This window comes from Carcharhinus amblyrhynchos, unplaced genomic scaffold (genome assembly GCF_965287045.1).
Source record: "Carcharhinus amblyrhynchos unplaced genomic scaffold, sCarAmb.v2.hapA scaffold_42, whole genome shotgun sequence".
NCBI lineage: Eukaryota > Metazoa > Chordata > Chondrichthyes > Carcharhiniformes > Carcharhinidae > Carcharhinus > Carcharhinus amblyrhynchos.
Genome location: NW_027649783.1, coordinates 298922 through 304759, shown reverse-complemented (window position 1 = coordinate 304759; position 5838 = coordinate 298922). Strand labels below are relative to the sequence as shown.

At 47.3% G+C, this 5838-nt stretch overlaps 2 non-coding genes across 2 annotated transcripts; both read right to left on the bottom strand.

Annotated features, from left to right (window-relative positions):
- Positions 1–945: 945 nt before the first annotated feature.
- trnas-aga (transfer RNA serine (anticodon AGA)) lies at positions 946–1027 on the bottom strand. Its single transcript has one exon. It is a non-coding gene; the product is annotated as a tRNA-Ser (tRNA).
- A 336-nt stretch (positions 1028–1363) lies between these two features.
- On the bottom strand, positions 1364–1435 carry trnag-ccc (transfer RNA glycine (anticodon CCC)). The gene has a single exon. It is a non-coding gene; the product is annotated as a tRNA-Gly (tRNA).
- Positions 1436–5838: the final 4403 nt, after the last annotated feature.

Genomic DNA, 5838 nt, shown 5'->3' with positions numbered 1-5838 from the left:
CTGCAGCTTCTGTTTCTCCAAGAGAATCTCTCTGCATAAAGCCGGAATTTACAAGGATTTCTGTCATTGAGGCATTGTCTGGCGGTCTGTGTCTCACTGCTCTAACTCACTCTATCCGTCCATCCCCTCTCATCAACTCAATATGAAGGCGGGATCTTGTTGTTTAGCGACTGAGTGCACACAATCTGCATCTACATCTGATCAAACAGAATTCAGTTTGTGAACAATATCACCATTTGAACCAGTTCTGGGTTAACCCAGGCACAGCTCTGATTGGCTGCAGCCCCCTGAATCTGGGGAACAGACACTGTGAGCATCGCCGGCCTCAGAGGCTTTCACAGTTACTGAGCTGGGAAACTCCAACTCATCCCCGAGAATCCACAGCACCGAGCGAGAGGAGAGGAAAACCTGTCCTGGGAGCTGTCAATCTGAGACACAGTTTGACCTGTCAATGTGCAGATGTGAAGCTGCTCCTTCCATTCCCAATCTGCTATAACCAGGAGTTCCTAACGCCCAATAATGACCAGCTTGCAGCAATGTGTTTGAATGAACACGATGTCATATCATCCAAGCAGCATTTTGAAATGATCATTCAGTGTATTCTGATGAAATTTATTTCTTCTGTTCTGTGTGTCATTGCATAAGAATCTTCCTCTGAAATGAGACCTTGTTTTGTCCTTGCGCTCCTGATGCTGTTGTTTTACAATCTGCTCACATTCTGATTTCCGTCCTGGAACCAGAGAAAGGGAACAGCACTGAATCATTCGGCTTATCTTGTCCATGCCAGCCCGAGGGCACCCAGGTGTCCTCTTCAAGCTCACCTTCCTGCACTCGGCCCGGAGCCATGGAGCTGAAAGCATGATGGTGATCCACATACTCGGCACCAAAGTACCAGAAGGGATTCCGGCTCTGGGGTTGCCGGAAGCAAACGATTTTAACGATAATCGCTGCGAGCAGGACTCGAACCTACACGGGGAAACCCCATTGGATTTCTAATCCAACGCCTTAACCACTCGGCCATCGCAGCGCCACAACTCCGCCTCCTAATATAATCACCTCAGTAGCGTTCATACTAACTTCATCAGGCACCGTTATTGTACAAAGCACAGTGTGTGAGCTGAAATTTGTTCCTCTACTTTCGTATCTTTGTCTCTGACGGAGAACTCACTGACTAGGTCAGAGACTTGTTTTTGTATCTCGGTAATTTTTCATTACAAACAAATTAGGCCCGAATAAAAAGAAAAAGAAAAAGAGAAATCTCTATTGTATTTTATTATCGTCAAATGTTGTATTCGCTCCCTATTTTTGTCCACTCGGTTGAAAACACAGGAGGAAGTGGATAAAGTTATAAGTAAATAATCAATGCGATGATCGGGAATCGAACCCGGGTCAACTGCTTGGGAAGCAGCTATACTCACCACTATACCACCATCGCTTACGTTGGCCCGTTACTGTTATTTTAATCAGTTATAATTACGGAACTACCTGCGTTGCTGATTTCATCAGACACGAAGTGTGTCCATCAGACAGTTTGGAAACTGAACTTGGCTTGTCTCGTTTCCCTGGACTGTTTGAAGCCACCTTAGAAAGACGGAGATTGAGGGTGGATCTAATAGAGGTGTATAAGATTCTGAAGGGTATAGATGGAGTAAACAGTGGCAGGCTTTTTCCTAGATTGGAGACAAATATCACCAGGGGGCACGGGCTTAGCGTGAGGGGGGAGAAGTATAATTTGGATGCCAGAGGGAGGTTTTTCACACAGAGGGTTGTGAGGGTATGGAATGCACTGCCAAGTAAGGTGGTGGCGGCAGGCACGCTGGAGTTGTTTAAGGTGTACTTAGATAGACACATGAGCGAAATGGGAATGAGGGATATAGGAGACTGTTTTAAATAAGGATCAGAGCCTCGTGACGTTCCTGGAAATCAACTGTCACATGTGTTGATGTTTTTCTCTTTTCCTGCACAAGTGTGTCGGTCCACCTTGTTGTCCAGTGAGGGGCATACACGTGGTGGGTCGTGCGTGGGCTGCTCTTGGATGTTTCGAGAATAGCCTAGTACTTCGCGTCGTTTGTGCACGCTTAAACTGGACCAGATGCTGCGCAACACTACAGCTCAATGACTATCACTGTTTGCTGTGCAGATACATAGATTTGGCCCAGTGTCTGTGGGAGTTTGCGCATTCTCCCCGTGCTTGCGTGGATTTCCTCCCGGTGCTCCGGTTTCCTCCCACATCCCAAAGATTTGCTATTAGGCTGATTGGTGTAACAAATTGTCCCGAAATTATTCTCCCCTCAATCTGGTTTCCAATGTGGGTGCCATAAGCAGAGACATTGGTCAAGGGTGGAAGAGGAAAAACACAATGTTAAAATGGCGGCGCGGGCTCGATGGGCCGAAGGGCCTGTTTCCTGTGCCGTGCTGTTCTTTGTTCTTTGTTCTTTTAACTATTGTTTCGGGCTGAGAATTCATTGAGTAGTTTTGAGGTCCTTTTTTTTTCATTTTAACAAATTTTCCACTGACAATAATTTTAAACTAGATTTTCCATTAGGCACAGATGGATCATGAAAATATTTATGTGAATTTTAATTATGCAGTCTCCCTCCCCTCCCCTCCCCCCTCCCCCCTCTCCCCCACCCCCCGCCAGTTCTCAGCCAGGCACTGACTGGTTACAAGTTTATTTTACTCTTCACAGAAAATAAATCCCTGGCCCATGATCTGCTTTTCTCCTGTTCTCAGGCACATTCACTTTCAACAAGGGCGCAATAACTGGTTTGAAGAGTCAGAGTCAGACTGCAGTCACCTCGTTTCTCTCTCCATCCCTTTATCTCAGAGTCACCTTACACCATATCCTGCAGCCTGATTTGGCCAAGTTGAGCGAATGGCTCAATGATTGGCAGATGCAGTATATTTTGAATAAATGTGAAGTGATCCAATTTGTTCGCAAACACGGGAAGACAGATTATGTTCTGTTTGGTCATAAATTAGGAGAAGAGAATGTGCAACCAGAACAGAGTGTCCTCATGCACCAGTCACTGAAGGGAAACATGCCGCTGTAGCAGGCAGTAAAAAATGCAAATGGCATGGTGACCTTCATAGCGACAGGCTTCGAGTACAGGAGCAGGGATGTCTTGATGCAATTATGCAGGGTCTTGGTGAGGCCACAGCTGCAGTTTTGTCTTCTTATCTGAGGAAGGATGTTCTTGTTCGAGAGCGAAAGCAGCGGTTTACCAGACTGATCCTTGTAGTTATAGGACGGATGTCAGGGGCAGGTTCTTTACCCAGAGGGTGGTGAGGGACTGGAATGCCCTGCCTGCTGCAGTTGTAAATGCGCCTAGTTTGGGGGCGTTTAAGAGATTGGTGGATAGGTTTATGGACGAAAAAGGAGTGGTTTAGATTAGTGGGTCAATGTTTTTTTTTAAAAATAAGACTGGTCGGCGCAACATTGTGGGCCGAAGGGCCTGTTCCGCGCTGTAATGTTCTATGTTCTATGTTCTATGTTCTATTGTGATGGCAGGACTGAGGTATGAGGAGAGATTGAGTTGGTTACATTTATATTCGCTGGAGTTCAGGAGAATGAGGGGCCTCCTTAGAAAGCTAGAGAATTCTAACAGGATTAGGCCGGGTAGATGAAAGAAGGATGTTTGGGAGTGTCCAGAGCCAGGGTCACAGTCTGAGGTTACAGGATAGACAGTTTAGGACAGACATGAGGAGAAGCTTCTTCACCCAGAGAGTGGACAGGATGTGAAATTCCCGGCCACAGAAAGTAGTTGAGGCCAAAATATTGAATGTTTTAAGAACATAAGAAATAGGAGCAGGAGTAGGCCATCTAGCCCTTCGAGCCTGCCCCGCCATTCAGTAAGATCATGGCTGATCTGTTGTGGCTCAGTTCCACTTTCCCGCCCTCTCCCCATAACCCTTAATCCCCTCGCTTATCAAAAACCCATCAACCCGCGTCTTAAATATATTTAGCGAGGCAGCCTCCACCACTTCAACGGGCAGAGAATTCCAGAGATTCACCACCCGTTGAGTGAAGAAGTTCCTCCTCAACTCCGTTCTAAACCGCCCGCCCCATTATCTTGAGGCTGTGTCCCCTAGTCCTACTGTCCTTTCTGAGCGGGAAGAGTCTCTCCACCTCTATCCTATCCATCCTATTCATCATCTTATACGTCTCAATGAGATCTCCCCTCATTCTTCTAAACGAGTACAAGCCTAGTTTATTCAGCCTCTCCTCATAGCTCAACCCCCTCAACTCCGGTATCAGCCTAGTGAACCTCCTCTGCACTCCGTCCAAGGCCAGAATATCTTTGCGTAAGTGCTGCGACCAAAACTGCACACAGTACTCCAGCTGCGGCCTCACCATTGCCCTATACAGCTGCAGCAAGACCTCCCTACTTTTATATTCAATCCCCCTCGCTATGAAGGCCAGCATCCCATCCGCCTTCCTGACCACCTGCTGCACCTGCAGGCTGTGTTTCTGCGACTCATGCACAAGGACCTCGATGTCCCTCTGCACCGTCGCCTGCTGCAGTTTTTCGCCACGTAAGTAATAGTCCTTCCTACCATTATTCCTACCAAAGTGGACCACCTCGCACTTGCCAACATTAAATTCCATTTGCCATTTCCTGGCCCATTCGCCCAGCCTATCTAGATCCTTCTGCAGACTCTCCACACGCTCCGCACAATTTGCCGTTCCACCAATCTTGGTGTCATCAGCAAATTTCGACACCCTACACTCGGTTCCCTCCTCCAGATCATCTATATAAATGGTAAATAGCTGAGGCCCTAGCACCGACCCCTGGGGCATTCCACTAGTCACCAACCGCCAATCCGAATAGCACCCATTGACCCCCACTCTCTGCCTCCTATTTGACAACCAATCCTCTATCCACGCTAACACCCTACCCCCAACTCCCAGTCCCCGACCTTCTGCAATAACCTCTTGTGAGGTACCTTGTCAAACGACTTCTAAAAATCAAGAAAGACCACATCCACCGGCTCTCCTCTATCCACCGCCCTTGACACATGCTCATAGAACTCCAATAAATTCGTCAGACACGACTTCCCCTGAACGAAACCGTGCTGCGTCTGCTCTATCAAGCAGTTCCCCTCAAGATGCCTCGCTATTTCCTCCGTGATCACGGATTCCAACATTTTACCTACAACAGACGTTAAACTAACCGGCCTATAATTCCTTGCCTTTTGCCTGCCACCCTTCCTAAACAACGGCGTAACATTTGCCGTTTTCCAATCTTCCGGCACTTCCCCGGAATCCAGCGACGTCTGGAAAATAATCACCAAGGCATCCACTATCACCTCCGCCATTTCTTTCAGAAAAGAAAGCAGTTTTGAAGAAGCAGTTAGAAATAGCACTTGAGACAAAGTGAATCAAAGGATATGGAGGTAAAAGGTGGGACCAGGATATTGAGTTGGAGGATCAGCCACGATCAGAATGAATGGCGGAGCAGGCTGGAAGGATCACTGCTCCTATGTTCTGTTTCTGTGTTTCTTTCACTGTATCTGTTAATTTGCAGCGAGTGAATATGGGTTCACTGTGCAGCTGTCAGATATCGAATTGAAAGACTGATACTCACTCACTCACACTCACACTCTCTATTGTGAACGATCTGGGAACAGACACTGTGAGAATCTCCGGCCTCAGAGGCTTTAACAGTTACTGAGCTGGGAAACTCCAACTAATCCCCGAGATTCCAGAGCACAGAGCGAGAGGAGAGGAAAACCTCTCTTGGGAGCTGTCAATCTGAGACACAGTTTGACCTGACAATGTGCAGATGTGAACCTGTTCCTTCCATTCCCAATCCGTTATTGCCAGGAACACCTAAC